Raw genomic sequence first — 12,080 nt, 5'->3', positions numbered from 1 at the left:
TATTTCTTTGAACAATATGCTGCAAGTCCTAAAGGACTTTATACTAACTTCCAACTTCAGCTGTGAACTGATCAGTTTAGTTTTTAGGTATCATATTGCGTATTTGGATTTAAAAGATGCTATTTCTACTAACACCAATTAAGCAGAGCTTTTAAAAATGTGCTGAGGTGCAGACTTACAGCTGCGTACCAGCTCTGGTTCCTCGTCAAGCAAACTATTAATGTTGGTCATTTTTGGTGTTACCGTTCTTTCCTGAGCAGCTCTTTACTCTCCATTCACAATAACTTTTTGCATAAATGCTATTTTTCTAATGCTCGCATATGAGAAATGCTGTCCTTTTTTTTTTTTTTAAATTTGTTTTTTATTTGTTCACAATAAAAGGTACTGCCTTATCTACTGTGAAAAATTACAACCCAGTACCGTGTTTCATTTGGCCCAGGGAATTTCCAAAAAAAAAATTTAAACACCATGTAGTGTGAATGAAATGTTAGCTGTAGACTTTTTATTGTTTTATTTTTTTTTAACCTTCATTTCCATGTGAAAGTAAGGCAGTGTAGAAGGGGTTCTTGAGTGGTGCAGCAGAAAATTGTTCGATCTGTTGTCGGTAGATTGCAAGCTTGAATCCCGATGATGCCACTGCTACGCGTAGCAAGGAGTCTAGATGGCAAAATTGGTCGTGCTCTCTGGGTGGGACGGATGATGTACTCTGTCTCCACTGTCAATCAGAGCGACACGATCACTCGTGGGCATCTGTGAGCTCTTGTATAAGGAGCAGGATAGATAGCGCGTTCAAAAAGAATTCAAAAAGCGCAAAAAGATGAGGTTGGCTGGCTTCATGTGTCTTGAAGGAAGCATGTGTTAGCCCTCACCCTCCCCAGTTGGTGGTAGCTGTATGATGGGGGAAGAGTTGGCTGGCGGGTGGGAATTGACAGAGCAAACTGGCAAGAAAATGGGGCAAAACCACTCGCATACTCAAGAAGACATGTACGTTAGTGAGGACGCACCATTAGTGTGTATCAGGTATAGCAATGATGCTTGGATTTTTAAATCGTCCCTACCTTGTAATATCGTCAGTATATATATATATATATATATATATATATATATATATATATATATATATAATCTCTCACTGAACGTTGACGGATTCTTGTCAAATGTCTTAAATCCCAAGTAATGAGAATGGCTAATAAAAAAAGAGAGAAGAAAAACTGTAGTAAAGTTACACAGCTCAACAATCATTTGGAATTAGGAGACATATTAGGATACTAACCTTAAGTTTTTTTTATTTTATTTAATTTTTTAATTAAATGTCTATAATGCACAATTATAATGCACTAAAGTTTAGTTGACTTCAGTTTGAAAGTATGATTTAAAAAAAAAAAAAAAAAAAAGTTTTCCTCAGAGATGCACAACATTAAAGAGAATCTGAAGCTTGAAGTCTTGAAGAAGAGATGTTTTGGTTGTCTGGGGAAACCATTAATAATTCAATCAACAACAAACTGCATGTCTGTGTGTGAGTCGTAGAGGTTATGTTCACCTCTTGGTGGATGTGCTGAAAGGGAAAATGATAAATAAATAAATCCGTGTATCTCAGTAAATAATGCAAGTATAAAAAATGTGCTTACAAGAATCCAAACTGATGAGTACTGGACTTTAATTGGGTGTATTTTTTTTTTTTTTGCCAACTTTATTTAGTGAAGTAATCATTAGATCATCATCATCATCATTTTCTGCTCTGCGTTGTAAATAAATATAGACGGGACAATATTTTCTTGACCGTTACGTTCATTCGTTTGATATATGCCTTAATCCAAAGTGTAATCTGAAGCAGGTTGAGGAATTCTCGTGTTTCTGGAACTCATTCTGCCTTGGTTCCAAAAATCTTTCATGATTTTAAAATAAAACGATCTCGAGGTCCGTTTCATTTCTGCACACCTCCAGGACAGACATTATTTTATAGCAAGGATCTTCAGCAGTAAGTAAGATTTTGCAACTAACAGAACGGGCCAGAGTAACCGAAAAGCTTCTTAATGGCTCTCACTATAAATAAATGTGGGTGTGCCGTTGCCTCAACCTTCTTTTGGAGAGAATCTTTCCAGGTTATCACCCATCCCATTTTGGTGCGGATACCAGACAGAGAAGCCTTATGAGACAGCTTTCCAGCAAGATAACAACAAAGAGTTGCTATTCATCACCCCTTTCTGGCAAAAGTAGGACACAAGGATCTTCAGCATATCAGGGAGTATGAGACAGAGGTTGAAAGCTCCTTCACTCCTCGTCGTCTTTTACATCTCAACCACATGCCAGCATGGACCAAACTTACCACCGACCTCTCAGACCAGAGATACAAAGACTTCCACACCACACAGGCTGAACGTTTCCAGCATCTTCGCACACGATCAGCTAGGCCCAGGCCACTCCGAGAGAGTCTTATGTCTCGCACAAGGTCACACCGGTTGTTAGAACGGACAGAATGCACCAAGGTCACTGAGGTCCATTCATGTCCTGATTTTAATGTCTACTCATATTTCACCGAAGTTCTTTATGTTCAGTGTGCATATTAATATTTGTGAGTTAGAGGCCGCACTAGCAATCACAGGAGACAGAAAACGCTCGTTCTTCAGCTCCTCTCATCATGATGCCTTCCAGTATAGATGGTCCTCTCCTCCACCAAGCACTGAAACGGTAGAATTTCAAGTCCATTTTTCAACTATTAACCGTGATAACGTCCCATATGCATTCCAAATGTCTTGCAGCAGTTCCACTCGTCCTTGGTAATGAGAGACAAGGACAAGATATCAGAACATGAAACAACTCATTCAGCCTCATTGTTGACTGACTCAGATGATGATGTCTGTTTGGGGGAGGAGCTAGGTCTCCACAGCTGCAGTGAATCATTGATTAGCCACCTGTGTTTGACGTGTGTGCGCATGCAGCAAGCAGTTGGGGTAAACATTCCTTTTCTTCCCTCTTTGAGAGCTTTTTCATGGAGTTGCCGTGTGCATGACTTTGTAAGTTCGCTCTTTTTGTATCTTATTTTGAGATTGTGTTTGTTTACATTTAACTTTTGATGAATCATTCACAGCATTTCGGTGTACCTAATATGTGGCACTGCTAATATGCTGTATTATTTGGTTTATAAGACTCGTGGATTCTTGGAATTAGTTGTTTATTTAGTTTATTTGTGTTTTATTGTTTCTTGATTATTGTAGAGACATGCAACTCTGGGATTTGATTGCACCACTGTTATTGTCAAATAAATGATCATTGGATGAGAATGGGCTTTATTGTGTTTTAATGGACACACCATCCTGATGGCACCTTACCTAAACTAAATCCTTTGAACATAACTTTAACTCGTTCCATTATACAGGTGCCCAGAGGTACGTTTCATCATGTATCACATATTTGTGAAAATGGTGGTGCTTCATGTACATTGTGGTGTGTATGGAGTTTGTGTTTCAGTCCATAGGCAAATTTACTTTTCACTTATTTGTCTTCTTCAGTAAGTGTTTTATCCTGATCAGTACATCATGTGCGCAAACGCACACATTCACACAAAAACATTCTCCATAAAGGGAAAGCGTGCAGAAATAGAATGAATGCATTTTTTATAGGCAACAGGTGATCACACCCAACAGTCCTATTTTCTACTTTATACTTATTGATTTTTTTTACAGTCATTTTTTTTCTTCATTTCTGAAAATATCTTCAAATTTCAAACTTTTCTTTTGCACTTTGCTGTGAGTCAGAAATTTGTTTGAAATTAGAAATGCCTATTGCCTTTCTCATTACTACAGTGCTGTATTGCTAAAGAAGACCTTCGAGATCGCAAATAAACCATAATCACATCAGAAGCTTTTAATACAATCAAGCCTGATATGTCTAAAGAAATGCGCTCTCTGAATTCTGGCTGAATAATGTTTATTTACTATACTTTAGTACTGCAAAAGATGCACAAACACAATGTCTCACAATTTGAAACCGCTTTCATTTAAGGCAAGGCACTACAGGTAGAAATTGACATTTGTTCACGTCATTATTCATATAATGTCATTTAGAGCATGCCATCTCTTAACCTGTAATAATAAAAATATATGAATTTTTAAAAAATTTATAACATTGTCCGTTATCAACCACCGGATTATAACTTTGAAGAAAACTAAAGCTTTGCAAAATCATGTCAAGTCATTTATTTCCCTGAAAAGCTTTCTGGTACAGAATGCATGCTAACTTTAATAGACATTACCCATACTTATTAAACCACATGGTATTTTTAAAACCATTGTTCTCAAAATATTTTATTTTTCTATATTCAGAACTTGATATTACAGAGGAATTTCCCCCAAAATGTTGGTGGTTGTTCAGTTTATCATAGATTTTATATTTAAAAATGACAGTTATTGTCTATCAATCACTGTTATTGACATTCCAATAAACGTTTCGATAAAAGTTGTTTCTCCTGAGAAATCTCAATTGAGTGAAGCAAACAGGCTCATGAAGATTTGTATTGGGTCATTACAGAATTATTGACATATAAAACATACAGTGTTTACCTTGTAATTATCTATCTATATATAAATAATTATATATCCAGGTGCAATAGAGAGCCTAGACAAGCTGTACATTTTGAGGCACTTCTTTGTAATGGGGAAACAATTTTTATCCTGCCAAAACTAAATATTTTCTCATTTAAAGTCTAATATGTCCAGGCTAATTACAGAGCAGTTTCTGAAAAAGCACTGTGATAACGTGTTAAATGTCATAATTTAACAATGATGTTTGTGCTGCAGTTCTTTTGGGATCAGGTTTTTTAATGTATAAATGGGCTTTGGACCAGCAGGTGGCGCCATTTTATCTATTGCTGACCCACAAGACCATTCCAGTGCTCTCAAACATTACAGCAGTGTTGATTCGTGGTTCACACACACCACATTTGACCAGAAAACAAATGTTCTGTAATTGTAGATATAACTTTGGTATGTGTGTATGCTCACATTCTGGTCACTTTAATAGGAACACATGTACACTGAAAATTGGAAAAAGATTAGGGGATGTTTTTCCAGTCCTCAACTATCCCACAGTGGCCTCAGATTCCTGTTCTTGGCTGACAGGATTAGAATCTGATTTGGTCTTCTGCTGTTGTTGCCCATTCACCTTAAGGCATGTTGTTATGAACACTGAAACAAATTATTTTATTTGAGTTCGCTTCTTTCAGCTCAGACCAGTCTGTCCATTCTCCTCTGACCTCTCTCATCAACAAGGTATTTCACAAGACCTGCTGCCCACTGGAAGGTTTCTTTTCTTAAAAACACCACTATTCCAGGAGACTCTGAAATACTCAAACCAGCTTGTCTGGCACCAACAACCATGCCACAGTCAAAGTGACTGACATCACATTTTTTTCCCCCCATGTGGATGTTTGTGAACATTAATTGAAGCTCTTGGCCTTCAGCTGCATGTTTATATATTAAGCAACTGCTACATGATTGGATGACTGCAGGGGCATAGGTGTTCTTATTAAATCTTTCCTGTTTCAGTCATTGGTTTCATGTTTCCACCAGAGCGAGTTCATATACAATCAGGAAATGTAACTTTTGAGCTCTATACCTAGAGGAGACACGGACGCAAGGCGGAATCAAGCAAGATCAACAGCAACAACCAACCGATGATTCTTCTCAGAGGTGCGCCTCAATTTAAGTTTCTTTACGTCAGCACTTCTAACTTACCAAAGTGGTAACACCACTATGGTTGTTCCTCAGTGCCATTTCAATGTGTGCTTAACGTCATTTTGTGTTTTCTCAGGAAAACCACAAACCGTCCCCAGTTCACATGGACAAACCTAGCTTCAGGACCAAGAGTAATGTTGAGTTTGGGAGGTTCATTATGGCAGGAATGCTTTACAGCACCACAGCTCAGGAAAGCTATCTGCAGAAATATGTGACTCGAGTCAAGCCTCAGATTTATCCGTCCGGTTCGAGTGTTGGCAGATCAAGGTGACACCAGGTGAGATAAACAACACTTCTACAGTACTAGCGTTAGAAATGCAGGCTGTGGAACATTCAGTCAGAAACTGAAATTATTGACTCATAATGATCTGTCTATTAATAGTAAAGGGTTTCAGTTCAGAAGTTAATTTGAATGTAACATGAGTCTGAATAAGTGCATCACCATCATCCAACAACACAAACGGCTACCAAGGGAGCTGTAAACGTATATGTACAAACAAAACCAGCTAGCTAAAGATGGAAAAGATCTTTATTTTCACAACTGATCCATCTGTATATCTATCTATGATAACTCATGGTGAAGTAACAGCAGTTCTTGCCACAGCTGAAGTACTTAATGTTTACTTAAGTGGAAGCCCCAAAATAAGGCCTTTTTGGCTTGAAGCATTTAACCAATTCTCAGAATCTGCTAAACAAAATGGACAAAATTATCTTCAAACTGAAGACACGTCAATCGTAGCAGATTTGTTTACTAGTGGGTTTTTAAAGGTGCTGGACCTCAAGCTGCACCTTTTTGAATGTATTACGTTACTTTAATAAACTCTCAAATCTGATTGGTTGTTGATAAATTTTCTATAACAGCAGTTCTGACAGTAGTGCCAGCTGCAAGGTAAAATCACAGGTTTATATATCATGCACTTGTCCTGATGCAGTATTGTATCTATAGAAGCAGATTAAACACGGGCTTGTATGGTGGATGCTGCACATAAAAGGATTCAAAATGCGGACCTTCATGACATTTAAATGTAATTACAGAAGTTTAAAGAGCTTTGTCATTTCGTCAGACCGTGACAAAATGATACGGTCAAACCTTTTCTTTAAGAAGGGTAAAACCTTTACTTCCATTATAAATCGTATGAGAAAATTTAAATAAATATTGTACTGAGCACTTTTTACAGTCTTTATAAATGTAGTTGCTACATAGTTAAAAATAGACTACACCCAAATAAAAAAAGTTCTGTCCATCATTTTTAAGGGTCATATGTAGAACGTTTATGGGTTCTTCCTGAGCGATAAAAGGAGAACCCTCCTTTTAAAAAAAATGCTATAAACCCTAACTACCATGAAGCGTGTCAGATGAGACATGAGAAATATGTTTTCTGTGTTTTGTCTTCTGTTTAACATCTGTAGAGCCTGGTCCAGCTGTTACTACTGTGCGAAGTGATCATGTTCCAGTAAACTGTAGATGTGTTTTAAACCCTCAGAAACTGTATGAGGTAAAACATTTACTGTGCAAATCACTGAACTAAGATTTCTCATTTGCTCGAAGAGATTCAGCAGGAAGAGACTATCTTTTTTTTTTTGCGTTATGTTTCTGCTACTAAAATTCACACGTCTTGTGTTTTTGAATATTTGGAAACTAAGCCATAAGTATAAAATGGTTGAGATTTTAGGACCTTTAGTATGTCTTCTGCTGTCTTTCTAAATTAAAAGCAGTCACATCAGGCCTCCTAACAGTGAATTTTACTTCACAACAACCCACACAGAACCTTTTTCGCTTAAGCCTAAATCCAAGGTTTCTTTGCACAACCCACCAAGACGGCATATCGGCCACGTGGAATTTTGAAGACAAAAAAAAAAACAACCCGATATATTATGGAGGTATGCTCTTCCATGTTGTTAAATTTGTTAAAATGCACTTGTATCACAGTGCTGTTGAATCCTAGCTTTTGATTGCTAAGGAGGTATTGATGTTAATCTTCTATAATAGCAGCGCTCATAGTAGTTCTGGCTTTATATCAGGTTTATATTAATGCACTCATTCGGATAGAACGACCTCTACGGCGGATGCTCCTCGTTTAAACAGGTTTTTAAAAATACGTATAATGAAGCTTTTTGTAAGGAGACCTTTTATTTAGCATTTTTGGAAGTACAAAGATATTTTTGGTGCAAATACAAGACCGCTTATCGTCCAAAGAACACCACGACCACAGTGAAGCATGGTGGTGATACCATCATGCTATGCCACTGCTTCACTTCAACTGGGACTGGGGGTCTGGTCAAGATAGATGGATTTAGAGATAGCACTAAATACTAATTTCTTTTGGCACAAAACCTGTAGGCCTCTGTTAGATAGCTGAAGAGCAATTTAACTTCCAGCACCAAAAAAAAAAAAGCTTAAGTCAGTAGAGGAACAGTTACAGAAGAAGATCAAAGTTTTGGAATGGCCCAGTCAGAAGGCAGATCGAAATCCTATCAAAAAACTGTGAAATGACTTGCAATTGTAAAATGCCCCAATTGTAATGAGATCTCCTTAGATCTTTTAGAAATTATTATTATTTGTATTATTTTTTAAATAAAATTTCCAAAATCAAGATGTGTTACGCTGTTAGACTCTTACAACTAAAAGTGCTTTAGCAAAGTATTACTTAAGGGGTTTCCACACTTATAGAACCGGATTATTGAAGTTATTTTTTTCCCTAAAACATTTCAACTTATTTTTCTCGAGTTCTGTTGGTTGCTAAATCACATTAAAGTTAAAAAAAAAAAAAAAAAAAAAAAAGATCTGACATGATTTTTGCTTTATTTATTTTTTTTACATAGCAAAAACCTGCCATTTTAACAGGGGTGTGTAGACTTTTTATATCCACTGCATGTACATACAACTAGCAGCTGTTTTGAGACGTGCTGTGTAATCACCACTTGTTCTAGAGTGTTTGTCATAGAAATCAGGGTTTGTTGATAGCAGCAGATAGTTCAAGCGGTGACGGTAAACATGAACGGTATTGTGGTTTATATGGGTTTTGAACGTATATGCTGAATGAATCTTGTGTAAGCAGGTTGTGACGTGCAGACATGGTATGTCAAAATGTAACCTAGTTAAACATGCAGATTTACAATACAGACAGTTCTGTACATTGATATGTGGAGATAAAATATTTGATGGGGCCCGACAACCCCTTGATTCTACTGAACTGTTTGCCGCACAGTCTCTTGGGACATTCCTGTTAATTTGTCTCTAAACAAACAGCTCCTAGGACAGTCGTATAACCTTGAACTTGGATAGTTTTTGTTTAACAAGTTGTTGAACTTTCATTGTTGACCAGAGCAGTATCAGCTGATTTTGCAGTGCCCTTCACTCATATTGGCACCCTTGGTAAATATGAACAAAGCAGGCTGTGAAAAATTCTTTGTTTAACCTTTTTATCTTTTTGTTGAAAAGATTTGCAAAAATGAGACGCTCTCGTGGAGGATATCAAACAATTGCAAACAAAACACAGGTTTATCCAAAAAAAAAAAAAAAATCTTACGTGTGCATCAATTATTTAGTCAATTTTCAAATTTTCAAATTTACTCACTTTTAGTCAATACTTTGTGCTACCTCCCTTTGCCAAGATAACAGCTCTGAGTCTTCTTCTATAATGCCTGATGAGGTTGGAGAATACATGGCAAGGGATCTGAGACCGTTCCTCCATACAGAATCTCTCCAGATCCTTCACATTTCGAGGTCCATGCTGGTGGAGTCTCCTCTTCAGTTCACCCCACAGGTTTTCTATGGGGTTCAGGTCAGGGGACTGGGATGGCCATGGCAGGACCTTGACTTTGTGGTCAGTAAACCATTTTTGTGTTGATTTTGATGTGTGTTTTGGATCATTGTCCTGCTGGAAGATCCAACCACGGCACATTTGAAGCTTTCTAGCAGAGGCAGTCAGGTTTTCATTTAATATCTGTTGATATTTGATAGAGTCCATGATGCCATGTATATCTAACAAAATGTCCAGGTCCTCTGTCAGAAAAACAGCCCAAAACATTAAAGCTCCACCACCATATTTAACCGTGGGCATGAGGTGCTTTTCCATATGGCTACCTCTCTGTGTGCACCAAAACCACCTGTGGTGTTTATTGTCAAAAAGCTCTATTTTGGTTTCATCTGACCATAGAACCCGATCCCATTTGAAGTTCCAGTAGTGTCTGGCAAACTGAAGACGCTCGAGTTTGTTTTTGGATGAGAGTAGAGGCTTTTTTCTTAAAACCCTTCCAAACTTGTGGTGATGTAGGTGACTTCGGTTTGTAGTTTTGGAGATTTTCTGACCCCAAGACACAACTAACTTCTGCAATTTTCCAGATGTGATCCTTGGAGATTTTTTGGCCACTCGAACCGTCCTCTTCACAGTGCGTTGAGACGATATAGACACACCTCCAATTCCAGGTGGATTCATAACATTTCCAGTTGACTGGAACTTCTTAATTATTGCCCTGATGGTGGAAATGGGCATTTTCACTATTTAACAAAGATATGTTTTTTGATAAATCTGTTGTGTTTGCAATTGTTTGATATCCATGAGAGCAGAGTATGTTTTGAATTTTTTTTAAACAAAAGATCAAAAGGTAAAAAAATAAAGACAATTTTTCACAGCCTTCTATGCTCATATTTACCAAGGGTGCTAATATTAGTGGAGTGCAATTATTGTAGCCTAACATCACCTCTAAGAAGATATGATCATAAAATGATCACCAAAACAAACTCTGCTGTCTACTAGCATATAGAGCAAAGGTCTATGCACTTTAAACAAATAACAAACTACTCTATTAAGCAATAGTTCTAAAATTAGTCTGTGTACTTGCAAATGTTTTCTTTAATCAGTGATAACATCAAGGCTATGAGAACAGTATGTTTGGAAATGTCACAGGGTGTAGAAGATCCAAATTGTCTCATGAAAATCTGTGACCATGATGGATGGTTTGTCGTCGTCATCATCATCATCATCAAAGTGATGAAAGGACTTCCTTTAATCAAAGAAACACATACAGTCTAGCCAATGATTTTGGAACCTGTATGGATTTCCAGGCATCCCACAATGCAATGTGTCACTGATTTCAAAATGCAACTGCAGAGAAGAAGACAGCAGCTCTGATCTGATCTCCTCCAGCTCACATAAGCATAAATGTATTATCTTTACATTCAATGCAAAGAATGTGTAAATGCGTGTGTGCATGGTGCACGGCCCACATATAATCCTTATGCATTCCCACCCTGTTTTATGGATAGGCTCCGTATCCACCGTGCCCTGACCAAGATAAAGCTGTTACTCAAAATTAATGAATTAATATATTCTTGGAATTAAAAAAAATATAATTTTTTTTTTTTTTTTTTTTTTTTTTTTTTTTTTTTTAGGGGCACAACATCGCTGGGATTTTCTGGGACAGCCTTTCAGTTCTATAAGTGGAAGAAGTATGCATTTAGGGGAATCTTATGCTGGTACAAAGAATCTCTATTGAATATAGTTAATTTTATAATTTCATTCTTTCATCTTCATAAACCTCTTCATCCTGGAGATGGTTGCCGTGGGTTCGGAGCCTGTCTTTATTTTTTAAATAAAAAATATATATACAGTAAAATAAAATTATAATAAGTTGACATGCATTTGCATTATGCTTGGCCAGAGAAAGCTTACCTGCAAATTAGGGCATATTTCTGCATATGCTGATACAATTATATAATATATTTTTTATTTAAAAACAACAACAAAAAAAACAGAATAAGGTTCCATAGTACACATCTCAACCAGAGAATAGCCCAGAGCAGGACAGGAGAAGAGAAGGAAAGGAAAGTGGGGTGGGGGGTTGGGGACGCAGAAATCGAGAAGATTTTTTTGAGCGTAAATACAAACTTATGTAATGGTAAGAGAAATGGAGCAGTGAAAGGTGCTGGCAGCAGCCATGATGAAAAACACACTGTCTCTCAAGGATGAGCTGCTGCATCTGATCCAGAGGAGGAGCAGAAACACTACAGTGGCACTTTTTCAGTATTTCAGTAAGATGATACCGTTTACTAAGCTCATGTAGTTGCACTATATGAGGCTCCTCCCCAAACTTTTTCCACTAATTTGGAAGCATACAAAATAAGATGGATAAGTTTTCTCAACCACGTATTAAACTTTGCTTGGGCCATTTCTTAAACCAGTTTTAAGCGTGTTCTACATATTTTCCAGGCTATTTCGAAGTATAATTTATATGTATATATTAGTGTGTGTGTGTGTGTGTGTGTGTGTGTGTGTATGTATGTAAAGCTGCTTTGTGACAATTACAAATAAATAATATAGAATTAAAATTTAATCGAAAACACAA

At 37.1% G+C, this 12,080-nt stretch overlaps 1 long non-coding RNA gene across 2 annotated transcripts; it reads left to right on the top strand.

Moving 5' to 3' along the window:
• The first annotated feature begins 2,589 nt into the window (after window positions 1–2,589).
• On the top strand, window positions 2,590–8,497 carry LOC128614243 (uncharacterized). Of its 2 annotated transcripts, none has more exons than XR_008387020.1 (4): window positions 2,590–3,014; window positions 5,568–5,687; window positions 5,809–6,009; window positions 7,143–8,497. It is a non-coding gene; the product is annotated as an uncharacterized LOC128614243 (long non-coding RNA). The 2 variants fall into 2 exon arrangements; XR_008387021.1 differs by having other exon boundaries at window positions 5,544–5,687.
• The last annotated feature ends 3,583 nt before the right edge of the window (window positions 8,498–12,080 follow it).

Source organism: Ictalurus furcatus, chromosome 10 (assembly GCF_023375685.1).
Source record: "Ictalurus furcatus strain D&B chromosome 10, Billie_1.0, whole genome shotgun sequence".
Lineage (NCBI taxonomy): Eukaryota > Metazoa > Chordata > Actinopteri > Siluriformes > Ictaluridae > Ictalurus > Ictalurus furcatus.
The sequence above is the reverse complement of the archived record's forward strand: the minus strand, read 5'-3'. Positions and strand labels throughout refer to the sequence as shown.